This window comes from Triticum aestivum, chromosome 3D, assembly GCF_018294505.1.
Source record: "Triticum aestivum cultivar Chinese Spring chromosome 3D, IWGSC CS RefSeq v2.1, whole genome shotgun sequence".
Lineage (NCBI taxonomy): Eukaryota > Viridiplantae > Streptophyta > Magnoliopsida > Poales > Poaceae > Triticum > Triticum aestivum.
The window spans coordinates 249,618,614-249,633,339 of NC_057802.1; positions in this window are offsets into that span (position 1 = coordinate 249,618,614).

A 14,726-nucleotide genomic window follows, 5' to 3' on the forward strand; every position below is an offset into this window, starting at 1 on the left:
AATAATATGATAAGCCAATAAGGCAGGATACCCATGTTTGAACCGCGCATCATGGCAACAAGTTCTCTTTGGGAACCTTTAATTTTTCTAAGAACTCGAACTTGCGAGAGATGAATTCTTTTTGAACCGGAATTTTAAATCGGATATTGAGAACATCAAAGCTTTGTGAGAGACAGTTTTCCCTTGAGCCGGATTTTAAACCGGAATCCTTCATTTTAAGCCGGAAATTTTTCTGACGGCCTTTAAATTTTCATCAATATAGCAGTAGCATCCGGGACCGGGTTATCTTCCCTCCAATGACCCGGAGTTCTTTAATCTGGCAAAATTTGCTAAGTCATGTCATCGTAGCCCCGAGTCTTAAGACGATTCGAAGAGTTGGCTTGAGATTCTTCATATTTGACCATGATATAGACCGCCATATAATTTGAGCAGCGGAATGCTGAAATTTGATATAAACCAGGGGCTGGAGGCGAATTGAAAATCCACGCAATACTCAACATATATTTCCAGCATAAATCACATAACAAACTCCCTGACATGACAGTCACTTTTGTAGTAGATAACTTGTCCTGCCTTAAAGAATTTGCAAGCCAAAGTAATTGCTCTTTTGAAGAAAGCAATATGTAATATAAAAATATACTGGATGGATTTCACCTAATATGTTAGTCTAGAAATAATCCACCGCGGAGTTGATGATCACCATGGTGAAGCTGAAATCAATCACATCCGAGTCGGCCGCAGGAACAGACAGATGAGCCGGCCGCGACGTTGTAAGCCAGCACGGACGGGCGAGTCAATCGCAGGCGCGGTAAGCTGCACGGACGGGCGAGTCAACCGCGTCATGTTAACGTAAAATGGGCCGCAAAGGCGGTGGTTTGCACGTATATTCATCGAGCATCATGGCACAGTCAGATGCTAGCTCATGATAATGGTGGCGTGAGCTATATATCCATGTCACAACCATCGCTCTGTAGTAAACAATTGTCATACATAAAAAAATATCGCAAGCCAAAGTAATTGTTCACACAAAAATTAATACATGCTATTAAAACAGACTGGACGGATATCACTTGATGTTTTGTCAGATAAATTATCTGCACATAAACTACCAATACCAACTGATTCATCTAGTGCGTAATCTTCCACTTCCTTCATACTTTTTTCTGGATGTGGGCTAATAGTGGCCTTTTAGCTCCACGTAACATGTATGTAGCACCAAAACATGGCAGCACCATTTTTTGATAGCATTTTGAAATGGCAGGCCTTGTCCTTCTCAATATATTTTGGCCCTCCCTTCAGTCCGTCAGGTCAAACTCCCCCCTTTTCTTTTATCTCAGCAGGCCAAGGCCACAGTAGCGAACAAGAGGTGAGACCGGCGAGCAGCAGCGCCTAGGGAGGTGAAACAGGACGCGGGAGTTAACAACCCGCGAGGCAGGGGCAACGCGACCCGGCGGGGGCGGCTTGGCGGCACCGTGAGGCGGGGTCGGGTCAAGGCCGCGGCCGCGCAGAGCGAATCTGAGGCGGCCCAGACGGACAAAGATATGGGACACCAATGGAAGCAGCGCGGGGTCGGTTTGACCAGGAGGCAGTGCGGCGAGGCAGAGCAGCCTGCTGCCGAGGCCGACTAGGCGTGCTATGGTGGCAGAGGCGTCCGAGTTCTGTGCGACGACTGCATACATCTCCGGGTCGTGGTGGATTTGACCAATCAATATTCAGGTCGTTTTTCCTCTGGATCGTGGACTCCCTTTTTTCATCCAAGCGCCTACCATGACCATTGCCTACCCGTAGGAAGTGGAACTCTGGTTTGAACATGGTAGTGCTCTTTTAAATAATGTAGCTTTGATCCTTGTGCTCATCAAGCAGTAGTAGTACGATGATTAATGGAAACATCTTTTAGCTTTTGGATTAGCTTCTAGACTTTATAATCTCTCTGGTTGCAGCTCTCCCCAAGATTGAGACAGATATTCTATTCAATTGTTGCCTGCTAGTCCTCAGTCGATCCTCGCATGTAATTGGCCGGTACTCATAGCAGTACTGGTACTCGTTTTGATCTCCACTTGATTTATCTTTGTATCCACGTGGACTAGCATTACTAAATAGCCTCTCGACTTGAGCCTGTAATCCAGCCGCAGCAACTTACGGAACTTGGCGGATTAGACAACGGAGAACTTTTGTCCATTTCGATGGAAACCGTGACTTGACATCTTGCGGATTCGGCGAAACCAATCTCTCGTCAGTTTGGACTGATCGTCTCGCGTCGACGGCGCACAGAACGCAAAACCCTAATTTCTTTAATCTCAATCTCGTATATTGCTCCGACGGCTTACCAGGGAGACGATGTGTACCTTCCGCGCCGATCCTCTTTCATCCAGCACATCACGATCTTCTTGATCCCGAAAGAGATCCCTCCAAGAACTCATCACCACTGTGCGCGCACCCTATGGTTGGTGCCAACTGTCGTGGATTTGTCACGGCAGATATCCTAGTGTGAGGACTTAGTCGTGAGGCCAATGCATCTATGTGGTAGCTTGAGAGGGGTTGATCGGGATGGGAGACGTGAGGCGGATCGGATACAAGATAATGGTTTAGACAGCTTCGGGCCCCGGGAAAGATCATCCGGTAATAGCCCTACATGCTGTTTGTGGCTATATGTCATTATGCTCATGAGGGAGTTGCTGTATAAGCCGGCTCTCCTCTAGTTGTATCTAGCCTTAGAGATTATTTTCGCCCCCTTCTTGGGGTGCCCTACCCCTCCTTATATAAGTTGAAGGGGCGGGTTACATGTAGAGTCCTACCAGGATTAGGACTAGTCTATCTTCTAATAGAAGCCGGATACAAGTCCGGGTCTTGCTTCCTTGTAAGGAAAATATTCCTCATGCCTTTCTTCTTAAGCCGGCCCACCAGACCATAAGCCGGCTTTCACACGAGTCGCCTTCTGGGCCGTTGGGTCTTGTCGATTGCCTGACCCACTCGCCGGGTCACTAATAGGTCGCCGAGGCTCGGGCGGGTCTCCATTGAGTCGCCAAGTGTCAGTCGGGTCTCTGGTGAGCCGCCAAGTCCGGCCGGGTCATATTTTCGGCCGGGTCATATCGCGGGGTATATCCCCGACACAAAGGGAGTTGTGAAGGAACGTCCTGTCCGCGTCATCATTGATGGAGGGAGTTGCAACAACTTGGCTAGCATGGAGATGGTGGAAAAGTTGTCTTTCACCACAAGACCCCATCCGCATCCTTACTACAACCAATGGTTCCACAATAGCGGCAAGGTTAAGGTCACACGTACCGTTCGTGTGCATTTTAGTATCAATACATATGCTGATTATGTTGATTGTGATGTGGTACCCATGCAAGCATGTTCCTTATTACTTGGTAGACCATTGCAATTCAATAAAAATTGTGTACACCATGGTAGAAACAATTAGTATACTCTTTTTCATAAGGATAAACATATTACTTTGCTTCCTATGACTCTTGATTCCATTTTGAAAGATGATATTAATCGAGCTAGTACAGCAAAATAAGAATGAAAATCAGATAGTGGCAAAAGAATTTGAGCAACAAATGAAACCTAATAATAAACCATCTAGTGTTGTTTATGAAATTAAATTGAAAAGTGGATGTTTACTTGCCACCAAATCTGATATTGATGATCTAGATTGCAGCAAATCTGTTTGCTATGCTTTTGTGTGCAAAGAGGCATTTTTTTCATTCGAAGACGTGCCTTCATATTTGCCTCCTGCTGTCACTAACATTTTGCAGGAGTTTGCTAACGTCTTTCCACAAGACGTGCCACCGAGATTACCACCTATTCGATGGATTGAGCATCAGATGGACTTAATTCCCGGTGCATCACTACCCAACCGTGCACCATACTGTACCAATCCAGAGGAGACGAATGAGATTATGTGTCAAGTACAGGAGCTGCTCGACAAAGGTTATATACGTGAATCCCTTAGTCCTTGTGCTGTTCCTATTATCCTAGTGCCAAAAAAGGATGGAACATCGCGTATGTGTCTTGATTGTAGAGGCATTAATAATGTTACTATTCATTATCGTCATCCTATTCCTAGGCTACATGATATGCTTGATGAATTAAGTGGCTCTACTATTTTCTCCAAAGTTGATTTGCGTAGTGGATACCATTAAAAATTCGTATGAAATTGGGTGATGAATGGAAAACAACATTTAAAACTAAGTTTGGACTATATGAGTGTTTAGTCATGCCTTTTGGGTTAACTAATGCACCTAGTACTTTGATGAGATTAATGAACGAAGTTTTGCGTGCTTTCATTGGACGATTTGTGGTAGTCTATTTTTATGATATACTGATTTATACCAGATCTTTAGAGGAACATTTGGAACATTAAATGCTATTGTTATTGCTCTATGTGATGCACGTTTGTTTGGTAAAGTTGGCAAGTGCACCATTTGCACCGACCGAGTATCTTTCTTGGCTATGTTGTTACTCCATAGGGAATTGAAGTGGATAAAGCCAAGATTGAATCTATTGAGAGTTGGCCGCAGCCCAAAACGGTCACACAAGTGAGGAGTTTTCTTGGCCTTGCTGGTTTCTATAGGCATTTTGTGAGAGATTTCAGCACCATTTCTGCACCTCTCAATGAGCTTACAAAGAAGGATGTGCCTTTTGTTTGGGGTACCACACAGGAAAAAGCCTTCACGGTATTGAAAGATAAGTTGACACATGCTCCATTACTCCAACTTCCTGATTTTAATAAGACTTTTGAGCATGAATGTGATGCTAGTGAAATTGGATTAGGAGGTGTGTTACTACAGGATGGTAAACCTGTTGCATACTTTTTTGAAAAATTGAGTGGGCCTAGTCTGAACAACTCTGCTTATGATCAAGAATTATATGCTCTTGTTCGGACTTTAGAATCATGGCAACATTATTTATGGCCCAAAGAATTTGTTATACATTCTGATTATGAATCTTTGAAAAATATTAAAAGTCAAGCAAGACTGAACCGTAGAAATGCTAAATGAATTGAATTCACTTTCCCTTATGTCACAAACACAAGAAGGGTAAAGATAATGTTATTGTTGATGCATTGTCTCGTCGTTATACTATGCTTTCACAACTTAACTTTTAATTTTTCGGTTTGGAGACCATCAAAGATCAACATGTGCATGACGCTAATTTTAAAGATGTAATGCAAAATTGTAAAGAAGGAAGAACATGGAACAAGTTCGTTATTAATGATGGCTTTGTGTTCCGTGCTAACAAGCTATGCATTCCAGCTAGCTCTGTTCGTCTTTTGTTGTTGCAGGAGGCGCATGGAGGAGGATTAATGGGACACTTTGGCGTGAAGAAGACGGAGGAAGTACTAGCTACACATTTCTTTTGGCCAAAGATGAGACGGGATGTTGAGCGTTTTGTTGCTCGCTGCACTACATGTCAAAAAGCTAAGTCACGACTCAATCCTCATGGTTTATATATGCCTTTTCCTGTACCTAGTGTTCCATGGGAGGATATATCTATCGATTTTGTTTTAAGATTACCTCAAACAAAGAAGGGGAGGGATAGCATGTTTCTTGTCGTGGATAGATTTTCGAAAATGGCACACTTCGTACCATGTCATAAAAGCGATGCTGCTGCTAATGTTGCTGATTTGTTCTTTCGTGAAATTATTCGCTTGCATGGTGTGCCAAATACTATTGTTTCAGATCGTAATACTAAATTTCTTAGCCACTTTTGGAGATGTTTATGGGATAAGTTGGGGACTAAACTGCTTTTTAGTACTACATGTTGATTCTCCAATGTATCTATAATTTTTGATTGTTCCATGCTATTATATTATCTGTTTTGAATGTTTTATATGCATTAATATGCTATTTTATATTATTTTTGGGACTAACCTATTAACCTAGAGCCCAGTGTTAGTTTTTGTTTTGTTCCTTGTTTTTGAGTTTCGCAGAAAAGGAATACCGAACGGAGTCCAAACGGAATAAAACCTTCACGATGATTTTTCTTGGACCAGAAGACACCCCGAAGACTTGGAGATCATGTCGGAGGAGCCACGAGGTGGCCACAAGGTGGGAGGGCGCGCCCCTGCCTTGTGCCCCCCCCCCCCCCGTGACTCCCCTGACCTAATTCCTTCCCCTATATATTCACATATATTCCCAAACCACTAGAAGTATCCACGAAAACACTTTTCCACCGCCGCAACCTTCTGTACCCGTGAGATCCCATCTAGGGGCCTTTTCCGGCATCCTGCCAGAGGGGGATTCGATCACAGAGGGCTTCTACATCAACTCTATTGCCCTTCCGATGAAGCGTGAGTAGTTTACCTCAGACCTACGGGTCCATACCTAGTAGCTAGATGGCTTATTATCTCTCTTTGATTCTCAAAACCATGTTCTCCTCGATGTTCTTGGAGATCTATCCGATGTAATCTTCTTTTGCGGTGTGTTTGTCAAGCTCCGATGAATTGTGGATTTATGATCAGCTTATCTATGAATATTATTTGAATCTTCTCTGAATTATTTTATGCATGATTTGGTATCTTTGTAATTCTCTTCAAACTATCGGTTTGGTTTGGCCAACTAGATTGGGTTTTCTTGCAATGGGAGAAGTGCTTATCTTTGGGTTCAATCTTGCGATGTCCTTTCCCAGTGACAGTAGGGGTAGCAAGGCACGTATTGTATTGTTTCCATCGAGGATAAAACATGGGATTTACATCATATTGCTTGAGTTTATTCCTCTACATCATGTCATCTTACTTAATGCGTTACTCTGTTCTTCATGAACTTAATACTCTAGATGCAGGCATGAGTCGGTCAATGTGTGGAGTAATAGTAGTAGATGCAGAATCATTTTGGTCTACTTGACACGAACGTGATGCCTATATGTCATAATCATTGCCTTAGATATCGTCATACCTTTGCGCTTTTCTATCAACTACTCGACAGTAATTTGTTCACCCACCGTGTTATTTGCTATCTTGAGAGAAGCCTCTAGTGAAACCTATGGCCCCCGGGTCTATTTTCCATCATATAAGTTTCCGATCTACTATTTTGCAATCTTTTACTTTCTGATCTATAAACCAAAAATACCAAAATATTTACTTTACCTTTTGTTTAGTTTCATCTATCTATATCAAATCTCACTTTTGCAAGTAACCGTGAAGGGATTGACAACCCCTTTATCGCACTGGGTGCAAGTTGTTTGATTGTTTGTGCCGGTATTGGTGATTTGTGCGTTGTCTCCTACTGGATTGATACCTTGGTTCTCAAACTGAGGGAAATACTTATCTCTACTTTTCTGCATCACCCTTTCCTCTTCAAGGGAAAACCGAACGCAAGCTCAAGAAGTAGCACATGTCACCCCCAAACTGATGGACAGACTGAAGTATTCAATAGAACATTGTCTACTATGCTTAGGGTTGTTTTGAAGAATAATAAGAAAATGTGGGAAGAATGCTTGCCTCATATTGAATTTGCTTATAATCGTTTGTTGCATTCTACTACTAAGATATGCCCTTTTGAGACTGTGTATGGTTTTCTACCTCGTGCACCTATTGATTTGTTGCCTCTTCCATCTTCTGAGAAGGTTAATTTTGATGCTAAACAACATGCTGAATTGATCTTAAAAATGCATGAGTTAACTAAGGAGAACATTGAGCGTATGAATGCTAAATATAAACTTACTGGAGATAAGGGTAGAAAACATGTTGTGTTTGCACCTGGAGATCTTGTTTGGTTACATTTGCGTAAGGATAGATTTCCTGATTGGCACAAATCAAAGCTAATGCCACGTGGTGATGGTCCTTTTAAGGTGTTAGAGAAAATAAACGATAATGCATATAAACTTGAGCTGCCTGCAGATTTTGGGTTTAGTCCCACTTCTAACATTACAGATTTGAAGCCTTATTTGGGTGAGGAAGATGAGCTTCCATCGAGGATGACTTCACTTCAAGAAGGGGGGATGATGAGGACATAAATACCATTGTTACACCCATAGCCCCTGCTGCTATACATACTGGACCAATTACTAGAGCTGGTGCACGCCAATTAAATTACCAGGTACTTATGTTCCTTGGTAATGATTCTAATGTTCATGAGAATATGATGCTGCCAATATTGGATACATTTGTTTTGCTTACAAATGAAGGGCCTAGCTTGGACAATAAGGATGAACATTGGAGGAAGAACAAGCATGGAGTTGATGGCATGCGCAAGGGAAACAAGAAGGGAGTTTCAAGTGATGATTTCAGGACTTTGAAGCCACCATAATGAGTGCATGAAGGCTTGGACGAAATATACAAGATGTCACTTCATAAATTTCGTCTAGAGGCTATTATAGGTGTTGCGTCACCTTATTATTGGGCTAGGGCCATGTAACTTTGAAATACTTGAGTATAGGTTGTTTTTAGAGGCAGGTACAATACCCAAGCGGGAAAGGTTGCCCTAATTAATGCAGGTCTCTCCTCCCTTCCTATGTTTCTAATGGGCTTCTACCTCCTCTCTGGAGGGACACACGCGGGCTTTGACAAGCACATGGGTGCCTTCTATTGGAACTCGACCGATGACAAACATAAATATAGGATGGTGAAGTGGAAGCTAATTTGCGGACCTAAGAACCTTGGTGGGTTGGGTATCATTAACACAACTGTTATGAACAAATGACTCATTATCAAGTGGTGGTGGAAAATCATGACCGTCTCGGAGACCCCACTTTGGCTAACTATACTCAAAGCTAAATATTTCCCGTCATCTCGACCCATGTTTGCTCCTGCTTTGGGTGGCTCCCAATTTTGGCGAGACCTAGTCAAACTCCGCCCGGTGTTTCAATCCTTGGTGAAATTTGTTGTCCAGAATGGCAAGTTTACCCGTTTTTGGTTGGATTGGTGGTGTGGGGATTCTTCGTTAGCTATGGCATTTTCGGTGCTCTTTTCTTATTGTCCGGAACCAGAGATCTCCATCTTTGAGCTCTCCGAGAATAATTGGGACCTGAACCTCCGCAGAACTCTCTCTCCTATAGAGTTGGATGACTGGCAGCGCCTTGCAGCTTGCTTCCCCGTGCTCTCGGAGGGAGAGGACTCAGTTGTTTGGCCCCACTCCGCTTCTGGTCGATTCTCTGTCAAGTCGCTTTACTCCAAAATTATCTCAGGAACTCCCACCTCTAAGTTTAAGACCATCTAGTGTGCTCGTGTTCCTCCTAAGATAAAGATCTTTCTGTGCCAAGCTTTTCATGGTAAGCTGCTAGCGGCAGACCAGATCCGCAAAAGGAACGGTCCTGGCTCCGACAGTTGTGCATTGTGTGGCGAACTTGAAGATACAGAGCATATTTTCTTTCATTGCCCCCTAGCCAAATTTGTGTGGTGTTGCATCCGAGCCTGGCTCCACATTTCGTGGAACCCTTCTTCCTTTGCTGATCTTAGGGCTCTATCCACTGGTCTGTCAGGGATCTCTAAACGGGTTTTTTGGGTGGGGTTCGCGGCGATCTGTTGGTCGTTGTGGACTACGAGAAACAAATTTACTATCGAACATTCCTTCCCGGCTAAACCTGTTGATTGCCTATTCAAAACTGGCATATTTTTGCAGTAGTGGAGATCATTGATTAGGGACACCGACCACGAGGCCTTCGACTTTATGTCATCCAAGATTCGGGCTACTGCTTCTTCCTTGGCACGCAGACAACTAGGAGATTGGTAGATCTCCAACGTATCTACTTTTCCTAACGCTTTTCCTCTTGTTTTGGACTCTAATTTGCATGATTTGAATGAAACTAACCCCGGACTGACGCTATTTTCAGCAGAACTACCATGGTGTTGTTTTTGTGTAGAAATAGAAGTTCTCAGAATGGAACGAATATTTGTGAGGATTTTTTATACAATAAAAGAGAATTTCTGGAGCCAAGAGCCACCGGAGAGGGCAGCTGGGTGAGCACACCCCACCAGGGCGCGCCTGGGCACCCAGGTGGGTTGTCCCCATCTGGTGGCCCCGCAGACCCTGAAACTGACGCTATAAAATTCTATTTTTTCAGACAAAAATCAGGGAGAAAGAATTATCGTTCTACGAGACGGAGCCGCCGTCACCTCCCGTTCTTCATCGAGAGGCCAAATCTGGAGTCCGTTTGGTGCTCCGGAGAGGGAGATCTTCATTCTTCATCATCACCAACCCTTCTCCATCGCCAATTCCATGATGCTCCCTACCGGGAGTGAGTAATTCCTTCGTAGGCTCGCTGGTCGGTGAGGAGTTGGATGAGATTCATCATGTAATCGAGTTAGTTTTGTTAGGGTCTGATCCCTAGTATCCACTATGTTCTGAGATTGATGTTGCTATAACTTTGCCATGCTTAATGCTTGTCACTTTGGGCCCGGGTTCCATGAATTCAGATCTGAACCGTTTATGTTATCACCATTATATCCATGTTCATGATTCGATCTTCCAAGTTATAGTCACCTACTACGTGTTATGATCCGGCAACCCCGGAGTGACAATAGTCGGGACCACTCCCGGTGATGACCGTAGTTTGAGGAGTTCGTGTATTCACCGTGTGTTAATGCTTTGTTCCAGTTCTCTATTAGAAGGAGGCCTTAATATCCCTTAGTTTCCAATTGGACCCCGCTGCCACGGGAGGGTAGGACAAAAGATGTCATGCAAGTTCTTTCCATTAGCACGTATGACTATTTACGGAATACATGCATACATTATATTTATGAACTGGAGCTAGTGCCGTATCGCCCTAGGTTATGACTGTCACATGATGAATAGCATCCAACAAATTGCCGATCCAATGCCTACGAATTTATCTTATATTGTTTCTGCTAAGTTACTACAGCTATCGTTACTGTTGCACTTGCTACAAAAATACTGCCATCACTGTTGCCGTTACTATTGCTGCTGTCACTACTATCAAAACTATCATATTACTTTGCTACTGATCACGTTGCTGCAGACAATGAATCTCCAGGTGTGGTCGAATTGACAACTCAGCTGCTAATACCTTCAAATATTCTTTGGCTCCCCTTGTGTCGAATCTATAAATTTGGGTTGAATACTCTACCCTCGAAAACTGTTGCGATCCCCTATACTTGTGGGTTATCGAGACCTTTTTCTGGCTCCGTTGCCAGGGAGCATAGCTATATTTGTTGAGTCACTTGGGATTATTATCAATTTATCACTATGAAGAATCTGAAGGATGCTAAGACTAAGATTTACCCCTCTAAGACGAGGGGAGGTAAGGAACTGCCATCCAGTTCTGCTTTAGATTCACCTTCTGTTATAAGTAAACTTGCAACACCACCACATGCTATTAATCCTGATATGTCGCAAGTTATCACTATGAAGATTCTGAAGGATGCTAAGACTAAGATTTACCCCTCTAAGACGAGGGGAGGTAAGGAACTGCCATCCAGTTCTGCTTTAGATTCACCTTCTGTTATAAGTAAACTTGCAACACCACCACATGCTATTAATCCTGATATGTCGCAAGTTATTGATGATTCTACTTCTACTCTGAATGATACTTATGATGATGCTAGTACCTTGCTTGATAATTATGTGCCACTTGGTGACTTTCTTGATGAACAAATTGCTAGAGTAATACAACATGATGTTGTTGAATCTGATGATGAGCTTGAAACTGAAACTCCTGAAACACCTGCTAGAACTAGCCTTCCTAGATATGAATTGCCTAAGGTACCGGAAGGTTATGTTATGAATGAGACAACTAGAGATATTCTTGCTTGTAAGGATAGAGATGATCTAAAGAAATTGCTATGCAAGTATAAAGAAAAATCTCTGAATGCTAGAAAGCAATATGATCCTAAGTTTGCTACCTCACCTATGTTTATTGCTGATAAGGATTATGAATTCTCTGCCGACCCAGAGTTAACTACTTTGGTTGAATCTGATGCTTTCCATGGTTATGAAACTGAAACTGTTGTGGCACATCTTACTAAGTTGAATGACATAGCCACCCTTTTTACTCATGATGAGAAAACTCGCTATTACTTTATTTTCTAATTATTTGCATTCTCATTAAAGGGTGATGCTAAAGCTTGGTATAATACTCTTGCTCCTGGTTGTGTGCGTAGTCCCCAGGATATGATTTATTACTTCTTTGAAAAATATGTTCCTGCTCATAAGAAACAAGCTGCCTTACAGGAAATATTTAACTTTGTGCAAACTAAAGAAGAGTCTCCCACAAGCTTGGGGGAGGCTTTGCCAGTTATTTAATGCTTTGCCCGATCATCCTCTTAAGAAAAAAGAAATACTTGATATCTTCTATAATGGACTAACCGATGCTTCTAGGGATTTCCTAGATAGTTGTGCTGGTTGTGTTTTCAAGCTGAAGAATTATTGAATAATATATTGAAAAATTATGATGATTGGACTCTTCCTGAACCACCGCCTAAGCCCACTCTAAAGAAGAGGGGTATATTATATCTCAGTCCTGAAGATATGCAAGAGGCAAAGAAATCTATGAAGGAAAAAGGTATTAAAGCTGAGGATGTTAAAAATTTACCTCCTATTAAAGAAATACATGGGCTGAATACACCACCACCATCTAAGGTGGTAGAGGTAAATTCTTTAATGAAATTCAATGATAATGATAATCCTCACAATATGTGCCCTAGCCAATGCCTTTATGAGTTTGAAAACTACATTAGAAAACAAGATCACTTCAATGCAAATGTTATGAAACAATTGAAATACAATTCTGATATGATTGCTCGCTTGAGTGACTTGTTATTTATAATCTCAAATGATATTAGAGGTGTTGGAAAACATGCTTCTATGGTACAAACCTAGTTAGAACAAGTTGCTAAATCTGAAAGAGAATTGCTTGATGAAATGAATTACAACATACATGACTTTGCTATTAGAGTTGCACCTAGAGGAGGTAAAATGACTCAGGAACCACTTTATCCCGAGGGACACCCAAAAAGAATTGAACAAGATTCACAAAGAAACAACACCACTACACCTAGTCCTTCTAAAAAGAAGAAGAAAAAGAAAAATGACAGGACTTTGCATGCCTCTAGTGAACCTAAAATAGAAAAACCTCCTGATAATGATAATGATGTTTCTATTTCTGATGCTGAAACTCAATCTGGTAATGAACATTCACCTAGTGATAATGAAAAATATGATGTTGATGTTCATGAGGATACTCAACCAAACAATGAAAAAGAACCAGATAATGATGTTGAAATAGAACCACCAGTTGATCTTGATAACCCACAACCCAAGAATACAAGATATGATAAAAGAGACTTCATTGCTAGAAAACACGGTAAAGAAAGAGAATCGTGGGTTCAAAAACCTATGAATTTTCCACCCAAGTCAACTAAAAAGAAAGATGATGAAGAATTTGAACACTTTGCTGAAATGCCGAGGCCAGTTTTTTTGCGTACTCGCTTGACTAATATCTTGAAAATGCCTCCTTATGCAAAGTACATGAAAGACATAATCACCAATAAGAGAAAAATACCGGAAGCTGAAATTTCCACTATGCTTGCTAATTATACTTTCGAAGATAGAGTACCTAAAAACTTGGAGATCCGGGAATACCAACTATACCTTGCTCCATCAAAAAGAATTATCTGAAAACTGCTTTATGTGATTTAGGAGCTGGTGTTAGTGTTATGCCTTTCACTTTATATAAAGACTTGATTTGAATAAACTCACACCTACTGAAATATCTTTGCAAATGGCTGATAAATTAACTGCCATACCTATCGGTATTTGTGAGGATGTGCCCGTTGTTGTTGCTAATGTTACTATTTTGACTGACTTTGTTATACTTGAGATGCCCGAGGATGAGAACATGTCAATTATCCTTGGTAGACCCTTCTAGAACACTGCAGGGGCTGTTATTGATTGCAATAAAAGCAATGCCACTTTTCATATCAATGGCAATGAGCATACGGTGCACTTTCCGAAGAAACAATTCCAACTGAATGGTATTAATGTTATTGAAAAATCTCCGACAATTACTATTAGAAGTTTTCAACTACCTCTACCTATTGTTAAAAAGAAATATGAAATGCTTATTGTTGGGGACATTCATATCCCCGTCGAGGTAACTTAGTGATTTATGAAAGTGCTTCGGTTTCATGCTAATCGAAAGTGGTTGTTAATAAGAATTGATCAACCTTATTAATGGATCATTTTTTAGAGGTATCAAGTTGATGAATTTAGTGAGCACTAGCTTCTGTCCCTCCCTTTTGTTTTCTGTTTTTATTAGTTAAATAAAATAAAATGTCATGTTTTGTCTGTTTTCTGAATTTCCCGTGCAATAAAAAATGACCCAATAATAAAAGTTCCCAGAAAGCTTTTAAAACTTAATACAATTTTTTTCTGAATATTTGAGAATTTCTGGTGCAAATAATATCAGAGGGAGGTGCACCAGGTGGGCACAACCCACCTGGGCGCGCCAGGACCCCCAGGCACGCCCTAGTGGGTTGTGGTCCCCATGTGGCCCCCCTCACTTATCGCTTCACACGACATCATGAAAGTGCATTATATCGACTAGAGGGGGGTGAATAGGCGATTTTTACAAATTCGTCACTGAGGAATTTCAAGGTAAGGAAATTCCTAAGTCACGAACGACTAGCAGTGGAATAAGTACTTAGATGTAAGCATAATAGAGCAGTAGCACAATCATCATGATGAAATGAAAACAAGCACAGAGTACAAGTAGCGTAAACACATGATAAGCAGGCTGAAGACAAACTGACTGAAGAAATAGGACTG